Below are 17,153 nucleotides of genomic sequence, written 5' to 3' on the forward strand. Positions count from 1 at the left end.
TGAAAGTGATTTGCTATTCTGCAAAAGACAATGTCTATTCAGATATAGCAGATTTTCCATCATAACTGGTTCAAAGCCTTCCGCAATTTAGTCCCACTCTACCTATTCATATTAGTAGCTTATCACAAAGGCACTTCCTGCCTTTGCTTTGCCAACAATTCCATCCTCAATCACCTGCATGTCTGCAGGCTTTCTCCCATGCCACCCCATATTGGGGGGGGAGGGGTTTGAAATTCCCAGTAAAAAACCATGCAGAGGCCATCTTATTCCCTTTAAAGTCTCTCCTTAAAATGCACGTCTGACATAATGGATACAGAAAACTCATCTGATAACAACTAGACAGGTAGCAAGTTGTTATCGCTGTTTCTGATTGGCTGAGAACTATGCACACAGTTAGTCTCTCCTAAAATATCTGTTAATTTTGTTGGTCTTTGCTCGCCTTCCCTACCCACATTCTTTCTCCATCTACCTGTTTTGTCTTGTATTTTATTCTGTAACTTCTTTGGGCAGGGAGTGCCTTGTACTATGAATGTACGCAGGAACTATCATGTACTGTGTTTGCACTGCACCTAGTACAAGGGTGAAATTCACATGTGGATCAAGGGCCCATGGAACACCTACTGTGTCCCTGCATAGGTAAAAGGTAAAGATGCTGATGTGGGAGTCCTATCTACCTTCACCATGTCAATGTCCTGGGATCAGTGCAAAAAACATTGCTTTCAATCAGCTTGTCAAGTGCAGTGGTTCCCCACGTTGTCCCATTAATTCTTTTAATGTCGTTTTTGTACATTAGATACATATAATATTAGGAAAGGGGTTGGGAGAAATTTCATTGAAGCTGGTGGATGTAACAGCTGCCCTTCATTCAGGATAAATATAAGAAACCATCAAACTCTTTTATGGAACCAGAGAGCTAAAGTAATAAAGCCAACACCTGAAACAGGCATGGGCAAAGCCAGTCAGGGATTTGAGCTATGTGTGTGGGGGGGCGGGGGGGGGGGGGGAGGGCTCCACTGTGGCCTAAAAATAAACACAAAATGGAGGATTAATTTAATCACAGCTGTGTGACTGAGTGAGTGAAGAACAACAAACAAGAAGCAGACAGAAGGAGCAAAGAAGCCCCAGACACAGCCAGAGAAGCCCTGAGAAAAAAAAAACCTACAGAGAGAAAGAGAGAGGGGAGAGGGAGTTTTAGCGTAAAGTGCTGGCTGAAAGAGGTTTGGAATTGTGTGCAGAGAATTTGTTTCCTGATTGATTCCTCCTCTGTTCAGGGAAATAGGACTTTGTATGTAGGTTGTAAATAAACATCAAAGAAATACCTGAATCCATCATCAATTTCTCTTAATCAAAACTATCCACAAGACTGAAAATTGGCTAACTGCTCAGATCACAAAAGGAGTGACAATATATATTACATACAAGAAACTACACTAAAAGATGTGTGTGTATATTATACCTATAGATATACATATATACACATATGCATATAGCTTGTGGGGAAATGTATGCTTTTTTAAAGGCCTTATCAGTCAGGCAAATAGCTTTAGTCATCCAATGGCAGAAAATGTTTTCAATGCTAAGAAAATCATAGTAAACTAAAGACAAAGATTTCAACATAAGGGCTGTCTACACTAGAAAATAAGATTGTCCCCTCTATGTTGCTTGTGGGTGTGAAATATCCACACCTCCAAATGACATAGGTGAGCTGACCTAAGTCCCCGTGAAGACACTGCTAGGTCAATGGAAGAAATCTTGCATCAATCTAGCTACTGCCTCTCAGTGAGGTGTATTTATTACAGCAATAGGAGAATGTTACACTGCTACTGTAGCTTTTTATGTGTAGACACAGCCTCAGTTTATTGAAAGATCTGTAACCACTAAAATCAATGACTAAACTCCCATTGACTTCATATGCAGGACTATGGCCCCAATGAGGGGAGGATGAAGCACTGCTAGAAAAGCACTTGGACTTCTCATCAAACCCTTGTGTCCCAGCAGATTTTAAATTTTCTTTTTACATTCTTCTTCCCTTAGCGGGCCAACTACTCTTTGACAGGAACAATGCAATGTTTCATTGCAAACCGACTTTTCATTTCAAAAATTTATATTTTTGATATAAATATTATATAAATATTTAGATAAAATAATAAAGTTGAAATCAGAACTAAAATTTTCAAGTGTATCAAAATTGAACGTTGTGATTAACCCATAACATTTTTTTTTTAATTTCACTTCATGGGAAATTTTGAAAGTTTTTTGTTACTATTTGGAATGAAAACAAAATTCAAAATATTGGCATTTCCCGTGCACTGGAAATTCTGAGTTCTGACCAGCTCTACTATGTACTGACAAATAATTCCTCTGCAGTAAACGGGAATGAATATAGGGACTATATAGATGCAACTGTATGAATGGCAAAACATTTGGTTTTGCCATACCTTTGTGTTACACGGTATTGGTGAATCCATGCAAAGATCAGATAAAAGTCTGATAAGGGGAGGGGTTCCCATTCAATTATCCAGTCCTTCTCCTTGCAAATGCAACATACAGGGCACACAATGGAAAAGTTCCAGAATATGTTAAAATACCAGACTAAATCCTCACCTGCGCTAGCCCCCCTTTGGCACAGATGAGGGAGAAAGCAAAGATAGGGCTCTTTTCTAAGGCACTTTTCTACCTTCCTTGATGCAAGGATTGTCTTCATGCTGAACTGGTTTCCAGTTTCTGGCCTGTTCTAACTTTCACCAGTTGGAATGGTCCCCATGGCAAACCACCCTTCCTCCTCTGTACAAGTTCTCCATATTGAAGGGGAAAGGGAGAAAGCACATAACAAAGCTACTGACATAAGTTTTATGCCATCTGAAGATGGCCCCATGTTGGGAAAATCCTCAGCTTTCCATTTAAGACTGCTTTATAGTCCCTTTTTGCTTCTCTGGCCATGCACAAGGACCACAGCAAGAATCAAGGATCAGATTATTCTGTCTAGCCACATTCCAGTACCTGATTTGGTAAAAGGGTGTACTCACCTTCACATAGCAGACACTTCTTTGTGTCTGCTCTCTGGTACTAATTCATATGAAATCAGTGATGCCACAAACATGCATGATTACTATTGATATTTGGTTATTACAGGGGCACTCAGAGCTCCAGTCAGGATTTGGGTCCCATTTATGAGAGGTGCTGAACACAGACATATAGGTCCCTGGTCCCTGGCCTGAAGAGCTTATCTCTGAGAAGCCTCTGCTGACCTTTCTGAGGCCTGGAGATTTCCAAAGACCTTGCTGAAGTCAATTCTGGTACAATGTTGCTTGCTGCCCTATATATATATATATATATATATATATATATATATATATATATATATATATATATATATATATATATATATATATATATATATATATATGTGTGTGTGTGTGTGACTTCAGATGTGTATATATATATATACACACACATACACACATACACACACACACATCTGAAGTCACACACACAAAAAAGATCTGATAGTTCCAGCAAAGAAAACCAGTACAGCGCCTGGAGTTTCTCTTTTGCTTCACGGTTCCTTCCAACAAGAATTGGCTCATGTTCAGCAAGTTACAGGGCTCCCAAGCCTCCTTCCCAGATATATCTGTCTTGTCTCTCTGGGTAAAAGAAACTTATTTCTGGCTCTCCGTCAAGCTTCCCAGAACTTTATATTACCACACAACAACGTTGAAGGCAGGAATGCATACTTTTGCTTTGATTTCCACAGAGAATCATAATTCTTCTCAGCTATTTTTTCCCCTTTTAGGTGACAGATGGCTCTCTGGTAGTCACCCGTCTCTTCATTTTGACCTTCTGTTCACCCTCCTCCTCCCCTCCTTTTCTCCCCCCTATGTCCTGCCCAATTCCAATTTGGATAATTATTCTGTCTGCAGTACATAAAATTCTCTCTTGTTTAAATCAGAGATAATAATCCTTCTCCTCCTGTTCTAAACTGTAGTGTAGTGTTACTATGCGCTGTTAAATCATTGCTGTGCTTTGCCCTAAAAGATGAACAGTGAGTGATTGAGAACTGATATCTTTTTATAAAGACTTTCCAGTGTTTGGGGATCCTTTGGGATGACTAATATTATATTATTAGTCCTTAAACCCTAGCTGATTTACATTACAGTATAACTTTCTACTCATCTTTCAGACATCTTTCAGCCGAGTGCCTCTTTATTAAAATGGCTTAGCATTAACGATGTGCAGACTTTTGCATATGTCCATGATCTCGATGTGAAAATAGCAATTTATTCAAATATTTTTCTGTAAACCAGAATTATGGCTGGGCAAAATATAGTGGTGAAAATCCATAAAACCAAAAGCATGTACTTAAACAGGTACTTAATTGCTTTGTTGAATGGGGGCCAGAGTCCTTAGCCTTAGTTGTAGTGAAAGTGTCCATCTTTTTACTAGTTTGAGAAGGTCAGACAATATAGCAAACACATTATTGCATATCCTTAGGAAAGGAGACAAGTGCACATAGCTGACAATGAGAAAGAGCTCGCCACATTCAAAGAGCCAAATATTGGAGAGCAGATGAAAACCTGCATAAAAATGACAATGCTCTTCTCAGAACAAAAATAGATTGGTGTAGCCCACTGTGCCTGATACACAGAAGACGTGAATCCATTACAACTCTCATCTAACAAGGCCGGCTCTGTAGTTTAAGCTTTACTTGAAGCTGCAGGTTAGTTTAAGCTTTTTCCTCTGGAGTTCCCTGGTTCAATTCCTAGTGATGAACAAGATGGCAGCTGTCACACTGTCCGCTGCCAGGATGCCTATGCAGCCATGTTTCCACTGCTATTTCAGGGCATAGGGAACAGTAGCAGATGTGGCTGTCTCCCTGCATGTGGGGATATGACATCGGGGACTCCTTTAGTGCACTGGTCACATCCCTGCACTCACACCATCTCCCCTCCTGAGAGAACTGTGGCAATTTTCTCCATTCTGTGCAGTTCTTATTTGTTAGCTTTCTGCTAGTACTGCCCCTTTGAACAGACAATCCACAGCCATTAAGCTGCTTTTTGTGCTTTCCATAGGTGCATAGTACTGCTTTTATTTTGTTTAAATTGATTGCATTGATTCTTTTTAATTAATTATGAGGGACATGTATGGGGTGAGAGAGGTGCCTCTTGTCTTATATAGCCCCACATAATATAAAATAAGATGACCAGGATTTAGCCTTGAGTGATAGACAGTAAAGACTGCTATATCACCAATAGAAAAATTACCCATTGTAAATAAAACAGATGTGACAAATTATAATGGAATCCTGGCTGTCTTATGAAAGTTCATAAAGTCAAGACCTGAAAATTTGTGCTACATTCAAAAGAATGAAAGGTTTGTCAGCTAAATTTAAACTTTTCCCCCATTAGATTTGCTTGACTTTTATTAATTTTAAAGTACATTTATGTAAAATCTATTATTCATCAGATCTGCTTCCAGTGTGTCTTCGAATCATATCTGCTTTTTTGACTGACAAACCTGTTTACTACTGTTAGCACCAAGGAACCAGCACATAAATGGGAGAGCAAGATGGACTCCGTTCTGCTACGAGTATCAACAAAATTGTCATACATATTTTGATTGCAGAACGGTTCTTAGTGATAATGAAAGTGTCAGGAGAAAGAACAAAGCCTGTATCTCAGATCTCTGATGGAATTCGCAGTGCTGAATGTCATGAAAATCATCTTTTGAACATGATGCTGTCATCTATACACATTCACCCATGGAAGTATAATTAGATTTTAAACGGATGGACAACTTACTCCAATATTTTCCAGAATTCCTCAAGTATGCTATATGGTCTTCTATACTATTCCTTCTAACTTTTAATGTCCTTGTTTTTACCCATCTTTTACTACTAATAAATATGTTATTGTCTTTTCTTAATGCAAATCAGGAAAGCAAAAACAAAATAAAAATAAATAATAAAGTTCAATTAAACTTTATATCTGGAACTTGGAAAGAACAATTTAGAACCCAGCTTAAAACTACATTCAAGAAATATTTGAAAGCAGTGTACCTACTATCACATGACTGCTTGTGATGTCACCCTGAGAAAACCAACAATGGTACTATTTAACAACATCAAAGAACTACTGTTCTCTCCTCTTCTAACTCCTCAATGGAGATCAGAGGCAATTTAAACAGCAAGCGAGAACTGTTGCAGAGAACAATGGAATTTGGAGCAGGTGTTATTGCCCATCCAGTAGCAGTGATTAGTGCAATAGTAGTCATCCTGGGTAAAAGAGAAGAAAAGCTGACTCAGAACTCCCAGAACACATCCCACAGAATGAATCATGACTGAGGAATCTGAAGAGGAGATGGATAAGGAGGAAAAAATACTAGTGGTGGGAGGAAATCATGCTTTCCAAAACTGTAATTGTAAATGGGGAGTTGTCATTGAGCAGGTGTATTTCTAGAGGGGTCCCAAAAGGATCAGTTATTGGCCCTATGATATTTAACATTTCAAAATCAATGATTTGGAAGAAAATCACCACAGATAAAGTTAGCAGATTACACAAAATTTGGGAGAATGGTAAATAATGAAATCACTTGGTAAGCTGGGGCACAAGCAAACAACATGCATTTTAATACAGCTAAATGTAAATGTATATATCTAGGAACAAAGAATGTGGGTCACACATACACAATGGAGGCCTCTATCCTGGGAAGCAGAGACTCTGAAAAAGATTTGGGGGTAATGGTGGCTAACCAGCTGAATATAAACTCCCAGTGCAATGCTGTGGCCAAAAGGGCTAATAAGATCACACCTGGACTACGCTAACCTGGGTGCCAGTAACGTGAGTTAACAATGCAGTGAAGATGAGCCCTATAGGGGGATCTTTTGGCACAAGGTGAAAGTGTTTTCTTTCTTTCTAATGAACCAGAAGCCTTCAGCCTCTCTGATTTGTTTTGCTTAATTCATAGATTCATATTTTCCAGGGACACTGTGATCAGCTAATCTGACCTCTTATATAACACAGGCCATACAACTTCTCCAAAATAATTCCTAGAGCAGATCTTTCAAAAAAATCCAAACTTGATTTTAAAATGACCAGTGATGGAGAATCAACTGTAGAATCACAGGAATGGAGAGCTGGAAGGGACCAAGTCCTGCTTACTCTACGGGGGCAGGACCAAGTAAACCTAGACCATCCCTGACATAGAACTGATGAGATCACAGCACTGTGTGGTGCAGCTGCAGCCCAACTAAATTCCCCAATACCCAAAAAACCGTCTCGAAGGCCACATCTACACTCTGAGCTAGGGTGTTATTCCCTTGCTCGTGTACATGTACTCATACTAGCTTCCATTGAGCTCATGTGAGTGTAGCCATGGTAGAATGGGAACCAGTGGAGGCACAACTTAGCCGTGCTGAGTACCTACCCACCGGTTTCAGGTAGGTATGTACTTGACAGCTAAGCCCTGCCTCCACTGCCGTTACCCATGCTACCATGGCTACGCTGCTATTGATACTCATGCTAGATTGATGAGAGCAAGTGTGAGTATGCAGACACGAGCAGGGGAATCAGACCCCGAGCTTGTACCATAGATATAGCCCTCGAGGCAATTTTGGGGGCATGGGAAATTTTGAGTCCATGAAAGTGAGACGTGGAATCTAACCAAGAATAGTGCAAGCAGGCACTATCTGAGCTTCCTCGCACAATTGCACCTCACTCTCCTGGCCTGCAACATGTCTCACTTTCCCATCCTGGTGTTTCCCTTGTGCAGAGAATACAGACACAAAAAGAATTGCACAGTGGATTTCTGATGAGACTACCAATCTTATTTTCCCTTAATGCCTGAGCAAGATTGGAATTTGATTCTGATCTCACTTGAACCAGTGTAAACCAAAGAAGTCAGTGGAGATATCCTATCATGAGGTGAGAACCAGGGTCTAGGTCTCCAAAAGTAATAGCTTAGACTAAATTGCATGTGTGATTGAATGATGCTCATTAACTATAATGAAATGGTATGGTATTTTTTTCAACATTGTAGCTAAACTATAAAATAAAAGTTTTCACTTAGCTTACATTACATTTTTACTGTCATCAAAAGGGCTTGGGAATAACAGGTTCCAATAAGGCTTTGTTGAAATTTTGAGATAATAAACTTTTACATCTTAATATTTATGATTCTAATAAACTACCACAATATTAAAATGAAAGATAAAAACTGAGGTCAAAAACTACAATTTGTTGTCAAGACAAAACTATTTTGAATAATAAACCACTATTGAAATCTAAGATCACTTTCTACAATTTAGTGAGTGATCCCCTTGGTGATATATCCCGGATATTAAACTAAGTTTAACTCACTTGCACCAGCTGTTTTAAATTGGTACATGACATACTGCCAAATGATAGGACAAAAATACACATGAAAAGACATGGTAACCATTTAGGGTCTGATTTTTACCTTAATTGAATCTCATAAAGTGATCCCAAATTGGTGTATCTGCAATTAAAGAGTTAGTAAGATTACTGCTAATAATGGTGAATAACAAAGAAAAAGGTATAATTATTGGGTCATCTATCAGGCCATGTGGCATGATGTCAGCTGATAGAGTGCGAATGTTAGCTGGCTAGCACACATCCCAACCTGCAGACCTGCTAATGTGCGACAAAAGTCAAATTGACCAGAATATCCATGTTTTGTTCGTCTCCTGCCATAAACAACAGGTTATAATGGTTTTTAATGATGAAACTTGATTAAAGGATATTCTCTCACTGTGCGGATGAAATAAAACTATTTATTTAAAGATTCTCTCCTGTGCAACATGAAGGACCCCACACATGAATTATCAGCAGGGTTTGACTCTGGCCCTTTAGATACCCAGCACAGGCTTCTGCCACTTGAGCTAAAAGATTAACTATTATTCTCTACATGGACCAGCTACTAGTGGAGGCCTTGGCACACACATTGCTAGTGACAATTATTTGCTGGACATCTGAAAACTGGGAATCCCAAGTTCTATTTCTGATGCTGGGAGTGGAGTGTTTTCTACTGGTGAGAACAGTGGTTACAAACATCAGAGAATGGGGCACTGTACATCTAAACTATTCTGTTTCTATAATTTAGATAATAAGCTCGGTGGGGGCAGGGATCATGGTTTTCTCTCTTTTGTAAAATCCAAGCAGACTGGCAGTGCTCAATAACAAGACCTGGATCAAAGAGTTTCTTCTATTTTTGAAAGTATTTGCTTTCACTGACTACTCTCAGCTCCATAGGAACACAAAAGAGATCTCTAAGGAAATCAGAACATTTGAAAGAGTAGTTTTACTTTACTCTGGGTGATCCCAGATAGATTAATTACATCACAAATTAAAATAAAAAACTGCAATGGATTTTGCACTTTATCATCTCTTTCTGACTGGCTCCTTTCAGATCACATAATGAAACAAAAATGAAATTTGCCAAGAAAAGTTATTAAATGTTTTTTTAGAAACTGGTTTGTCTTCTCTCTTCTTAGTCTTTCAGATCCTTTTCTAGAAAAGGATGCATGTGTGCTTGCACACCCCACAATCTTTACTGCAGTTGGAGACCTGCATTCAATTCTCAGCTCCACCACAGACTTCCTGTGTTACCCTGGGCAAGTCAGTTAGTCTATCTGTGCCTCAGTTCCCCATCTATACAGTATAATAGTGGTTCCCTACCTCACAGGATAAATACATTGAAGACTGGGAGGTACTCAGATATTATGGTAGAGGACTAGATTGCATCCTGGACTACAAATAAACACAGGGGTATAAAGGCCCTCCACCCACTTATGCCCCTATGTGGGTCTCCTGGACTTTGGCACTGGGTGTACAGGAGTACGTGGATGCTGTACATCCCCCTACATCCCCCCAGATGAGAGGGGTAGGGAGTGGGTGGAGCCTAAACTCAGTCCCTCAAAACACTGGCCAGCTGAGTTGAACAAGCTGCTGGTATAGCCTATCAGAAAATTACAACCATCTCCTCCCCTCCCAGAGGAATGGGAAGCAAGGAGAAGATTTCCTTCCTATGCTGCTCTGGGGTGGCACTACTCCTTACATATAGTTTAGGGTGACCAGCTAGAAAGTGTAAAAAATCAGGACGGGTGTAGGGAGTAATAGGCACCTATATAAGAAAAAGCCCCAAAATCAGGACTGTCCCTATAAAATCGGGACCCCGGGTCACCCTAATATGGTTTAACAGAGAACCACAATCTAGCCCCAAGCCAGCGCAAATATCCAGATTTAGTAGCCTAATGCCGCTCCCTTCCCAGGTTTTTTTAAAGTACTTCTCTTTGATGTTCACTTCTCCCGTCCTCTTTTTATCAGGCATCAGTCCTGACAAGCACTTCTCTCTGTTAGTTCTAACCGGCACTTCTCTCACATTGCACAGTTAAAAAAATTAACTCTTCACATTTCAAACAAAATCGAGACTCAGCGGTTCAGTCCTGAATGGTATCCTACAGCACAGCTGCTGCGTTGGCTCCTGTACTTAAACCTTTCTGAATTACCCTCCAGTGGGCTGGGACAATTTCCGTCATTTTAAGGCCTAGCTCTTCCTTATGAGCCTACCTGGAAAATGGCAATAAAACTTACAAGCTTTAAGGGGCTTGTTTGTCAAAGTTCAATGCAGTTCTAGTTATTTAAAAACCTGTTTATCCCTTTATCAGGCATAAAAGGACTTTGCTGTGCTATATATCGGATGCCTGGTTTAATGCACACAAAAGGTTTGTTTTTAATAAGTCTATTGTTTTAGGCAGATTTGTTGTAAGTAATATTTACCCACGATAGTGCTATTTAAAAATAATACAGCTGTTAAAGTCATACTTATCTCAATTGTTCTTTAAAAAAAAACCCTGATACATCCAAGCAAAACATACTAGTTGCCTTGTTATGTAATTAGACCAGATGTCTGGCATAATTACATAGTTCATGTTTCTACTCACACCTTCTTGTCAACTGTTGGGAATGGGCCACATCCACCATGACTGAATTGGCGTTGTTAGCACTACAAAAAGTAATTTTCCCTTTGTTGATATTCACCCCTTCTTGTCAACTGTTGGGAATAGGCGACATCCACCATAATTGAATTGGCCTCCTTAGCACTGATCCCCCATTTGATAAGGCAACTCCCATCTTTTTATGTGCTGTATATTTATACCTGCCTACTGTATTTTCCACTCCATGCATCTGATGAAGTGGGTTATAGCCCACAAAAGCTTATGCCCAAATAAATGTGTTAGTCTCTAAGGTGCCACAAGGACTACTCGTTGTTTTTGTCTTCAAATAGTTTGCAAACTGATAGTGATTTTTTTCCACCTTCATAATTGTTCCCTGAACACCTCCTGCAGGATCTGGTTGTTTACCTGTTTTCACTACTCATCATTACTAGAGATAACTGAAAAATTGAAAAAAATTTCACAAACATTTTTTGTAAAAAAACCCTCATCCATTTCTTTGACAACATTTTTCAGCAATTCAGAGAACTTCAAAATTTCAAAATTCAGAGAATTTTAAGCAGCTCTATAGCTGGTCAATGGAAGGAATGAAACTTTCATGAATGGTTTTCTGAAAAAGATAATCCTTTTTATTGAAATTTTATTGAAATTTCAGAATTCTGAAATGTTCAATCATCTCTAATTGTTACCTTGTTGTGATGAGTCACATTATTCCCATTCTTGACTGGATGATTGTAACTAACTATAAGTAAGTCGCTGAACTTTTAATTCACCCAGGTTGAGCATGGAACCAGTTTAGGGAGTTCGGAATTGCTAGGCTGGTAGGATTTGGGAATATTTAGGACATTTTAAACTTTTTCCTCTCTGGATGACTTGTGTGGCTTTGACGGAGACTCCACTGCTACAACACTGAGAAAATGGCAATGTCGTAGGATGGGATGAGATTCACAATGAATGTTCTCATACTCAGACACTGTAAACCTGTGCATGGACATTCCTGCTGCAAAGGTTGGAACCAGGCCTTTGCCTGGCTTATTCAGTTGTCTCTGGGTATGATTTTTTGTGTCACCCTAGTTGCAAAGGATGAAATCACATAACTTTATCCATCTCAATTAACTGCATAAGAGTCGGGAGTGTGGCCTCGAGTTTTGGGAACCCAATCTATCCCCATTGTGCTGCGGTTAGGCAGCATGCCCTATCTGAAACATCTCTGTTCAACCGCCAAGTATGTTATTGAATCATTTGCTCACTACTTTCACTTGTCACCATTCACCAAAGTCATAGCCACAGACAAATTGGTAATTGGGGCATGGATGAACGTGCATGGTCCTTGTGGGACAGGCACAATTGGAGCTCCATATTAGGCCTGGAAATATTTCAACAAGGCTGCCTCCTTGCTGTGTTCATTAAATAGTGTTCTATTTGTGTATCTGCTTTTGATGGTCTGCAGCACAGAGAGTGAACAAGAGGCAGCAGTGGATGATACATATCTTGTACAAACATGTCTCTGAGGAGGAGCGCCCATTTGTGGATGGTGCATGCTCTTCTCAGAGAAATGATGAGAATGGGAATGATAGCATGGTGCCAGGCAGTCCTGAGGAGCAAGGGGTTTTCAGGGCCAGCTGCCCTCTGAAAATTAACAAAAAGACACCTGCATTAATGTTCATACAAAGAAAATTTAAAGTGGGTGTAAATATGGGGAATTTAATTTCTTTATTAACTCAGGGCAAGTTTCTGTTACCCTTGCTCATATTGAATATTACCTTACTCCATGAATAGTCCAAGTGCATGGGACTACATGTAGAGGAAATTGACACTCACACTGAGTAAAGATATCAGAATGTGGCCCCTCAATAATTTCCCCACTATTTTCCCAAATTAAGACAACTTGTGGGAGCGCACACACACCTAGCATTAAAGGAATTGTGAGTTTTGAGGTTCCTTGCCATTAGAAACAACTAACCAAGGTCTCCCAAGATATCCCACACCATGGGTGCTGACTCCCACCATCATCCACAGGCCACCCACCTATCAGGTGTTCGGCGGTGGGGCAGGAGGAAGAGGACAGAGCGTGGGGGGGGAAGAGGTGGAGTGAGGCGAGGTGCACTCAGGGGAGGGTTGGAGTGAGGGCAGGAAGAGGCGGAACAGGGGTAGAGCCTTAAGGGAAGGAGCAGAGCCTCAGGGTGGAGCATGGGTGGAGCACCACCCAGAAAGAAGAAAGTTGGCGTTGGTGCTGCCACACCAAATCCCGGTCAACATTTACGCAAATGGCAGGGCATGATTTCAAGGGAAGGTTTGCCCAATTAAAGGCTACAAGGTTGGACTCAATCTCTCTTTTCATTATGGCAATTTTCCTTTCCCTTACGAGCCACCTGGGAATCAATCTCCGTATTTCAGTTGACATGAGCTATTTTGCTTCAACATTATTTTTACTGTTTTAGCCTGCATGCTTTATTAATGTTGATTATAACTTGGTTGCTCACCAGCTTAAATTGAACAGAAAACCTGCAATCCAAAAACTCTTCCATAGTGATTTAAGAACGGCTAGCATATACAGTGCTTGGACCAAACTTTCTCATTAAATACTTATTAGTGTAATTTTTATTTTTATTTTTATTAAGGATTTTTTTAAAAAGTAGCAAAATACACTTCCCCTACAAATATTAACAAAAAATACAGAATGTTTCTGCTAGGTAGAATAATTACATACATAAAAAAATTGTACAGGCAATAAACGTGTTTGAGGACATGGAGAGGCTCTCATGGAAGAAAGGCTAAAAAGAGTAGGACTGCTTAGTCTAGTGATGATAGATTAGCTGTGTAGAGTAATGAATGTTATAGAGATGAGTCAATGGGGTGGTCCTATTTATCCTTTCCCAAATAATGACCCTGAAAGACAATACTTTTAAAAATGATAAAAGGAAATACCTTTTAAAAAAAATACAATTAACATGCAGCGCTCATTGTCACCACCGTCTACTCCAAGTGCAAGGAACGCTTCTTCGGCCTGCCTTCATTAACAGAGGCACAGCACAGCGCATACATATTAATGACACCCACAAAAAGTGAAAACTTTCCAAAACAAAACCCTCCACTTGACACACAATTCTTCCTGTGTTGTAAGGAAGGCACTCAGAAACTACAATGACTAGCATAGTATGTGAACCTATATAGAATAGAACAGAAGCCAAATACTAACTAACTTGGGACAGGAAAGAACTCCTCCTATGGCCAGGGTATTACCTAATTGTCAACTACTGGATTTCTTTGCAGCTTCCTCTGAAGCATCTGGTACCAGCCACTGTCAGAGACTGGATACTGGAGTAGGAGCCTGATTCAAAGTCCCTGGAAGTCAATGAAGTCAATTTTCAGAGGGGTAGCCGTGTTAGTCTGTATCAACAAAAACAAGGAGGAAGACTTGTGGCACCTTAGAGACTAACAAATTAATTTGGGCATAAGCTTTCATGGGCTAAAACCCACTTCATCAGATGCATGGAGTGGAAAATACAGTAGGAAGATATATATACATAGTACATGAAAATATGGAGGTTGCCTTACCAATTCTAATGAGACAATTCAATTAAAGTGGGTTATTATCAGCAGGAGGAAAAATCACTTTTGTAGTAATCAGAGTGGCCCATTTGAAATCAATGTGATGCTTTACAATGGACTTTAGATCAGGCCCTTTATGAACAACTGGTCTGATCCTGTATGACAATTCCTATATGCAAGACATCTTTGGTTCATAGAATCACGGAATATCAGGGTTGGAAGGGACCTCAGGATGTCATCTAGTCCAACCCCTGCTGACAGCAGGACCAATCCCCAACTAAATCAATTGTGTTGAATGTTTCATAACTTATCAAAATTAAGGGGGGCTTTTTATTTTTTCCCTAGTTTGATTTCTAATAGCATGTTCAAGTAACTAAATAAAATGTTCAGTACACCATTATGAAAACTGGGACAGATACAAGACCCAATTCTCTGCTCATATAAGTGAATGATACTCCAATGAAATCAATGGAGCTATGCCCATTTATGCCAGCATAGGATTTTGCTAACAGTTGAAACAAAACAAGAGAACCTTCAGTTTGCAAAGCCATAAAACCTTGTTCTATTTCTGCTTAGTCACTCCTAGCTCCCCTTTGGTAACTCCGTTAACGTAGTCATTGTTTACCTTGTTTCTTAGGTTGTTATGCGTTCCCTATTTTCAACTTATTGGTCCCTGAACAAAGTGAAAAGAAGAGCAACAACATCCCCACTAAGAAGTTGCAGTCAGGTTTACTGCTAGCAGCCACCTCAGGATATATTTACTCAGAGTTAATCCCAGTTTGGCTCTGATTACTTCAATTAAGTGTATCTCCTTCATGTTTTACAACCAGAGTACAGCGCCAGGAGGGATCAAGTTCACTAAGGCCTTGTCTACACTCCACACAAACCATGGGGTAATAATCACATACTTGTCAACGCATGGTAGCCTATCCCATTACTGCATGATCAAATTGTCCATGTTAGCATATGGCCCTGCACCTGTACTGGAACAGTATGTGGCTGTGAGAAGCAATGCAAACATCTGGGCTTGTATTCGGAGATTCATAGTGCCACAACTCACTGCGTCACTCTGTGCTCACATTCGCAGGTGTTATGCAGCAACGTGTCTGTTCACTCCGGGGACTGTGGGAAGAAATGGTTTAGGCTCATGACATTGGTTTCCTGTCCCAGCTGGGACACTGGTATGCTGTTACATGTTGAAGGTATTTGGATCCTGCTCTTCCTCATTACCAAGAGCTGCTGCTTTTTAGGGAGGCAGTGTTTCTTTCATGCCTCTGCACAAGCTGCTCCAGGAGATGTTGGGAGGGGCTTCAGAGGCTGTTTTGGGGAGGAGGAGGATGGAGGCAGGGGCTTGCTGTTGGGATGGAGTAGCACAGCAACTGAATGGGACTGTGTGGACATGAAGCTGTGGACTGAACGGATGCTGGTTTTAGATTACCCCTTCTGGACCAGGAACACAGAAACATGCTAGTGGGATAACATTGTACTGGAAACATGAGATGAGCAGTATTGGGTCCAGAATGTCACATGAAGACACGCACATTCCTGGAGCAGTGTGAGGACTTTGCCCTGGCCCTTATAAGCAGAGCAGGCAGATGAGAGACCCAATGCATACCAGAAGCATGCCGCTATCATCCTATGGAGGCTGGTAACCCCAGCCTGCTATAAAGCTGTTGGCAATCAGTTTGGGGTTGGGGGGGGGGAAATCTATATATGGGTCATTGAGATTTGCAAGGCAATTCATGCTGTGCTGTCTGCCAGGCTGGCTGGAATTAGAAATATTAATTAAATAACTTCAGGGCTTGTATGCATCAGCTTCCCAAACTGTGCAAGTATGATTGATGGGACACTGTAATGGGGTGCCCCCTAGTGTTCCCAGATCTAGATACGAGCGGGTAAGTAGCTCTCACAGTACTGGGTGCTCCCTTATGCTTTCTGATCACTCTGGGATAGTCTCTCTCCTGGTAACTTGGCCCTCCAACAGGTCCCTATTTAGTCTACCCCTTCTGGGGGTATGAAGTTCAACAGGACCACTGTCCAAATGCCTTCTCCAGATGGGGTTGAGCCCCAATTTGGGCTCTGTGCCACTGTACCAGGGGAACCCAGGCCCACCCGCTGTACTGAGTTCTGGCCCATGGATTCTATAACCAGCCATAAAAGTCTGCTATGTCCTGTCCCTGTTGCTGTTTCTTAAGGCTCCTTCCTACCCAGCTTCTCTCTCTTTTCCCTTGCCTATTTCTGAGCTTACCACATGAGCCTAGTCTACGCCCCATGGTTACATCACCCCGATAGTTTCTTGCTAGACTTACTCCAGGGCAGGATCTCAGGGCTTACTCTCCACCAGGACTTCCTCCTTGTCCCTGAAGGTCTCCCTCATCCCAGGGAATGACTACAGCCTCCTTCCCCTGCAATTTTCTCCTTCTTTATGGTGTAGCAGAGTCACAGTCTGAGTCTATAAGAACGGCCATACTGGGTCAGACCAAAGGTCCATCTAGCCCAGTATTCTGTCTTCCAACAGTGGCCAATGCCAGGTGCTTCAGAGGGAAGGAACAGAGCAGGTAATCAAGTGATCCATTCCCTGTTGCTCATTCCCAGCTTCTGGCAAACAGAGGCTAGGGCAGGGCCGGCGCAA

This window comes from Emys orbicularis, chromosome 3 (genome assembly GCF_028017835.1).
Source record: "Emys orbicularis isolate rEmyOrb1 chromosome 3, rEmyOrb1.hap1, whole genome shotgun sequence".
NCBI lineage: Eukaryota > Metazoa > Chordata > Testudines > Emydidae > Emys > Emys orbicularis.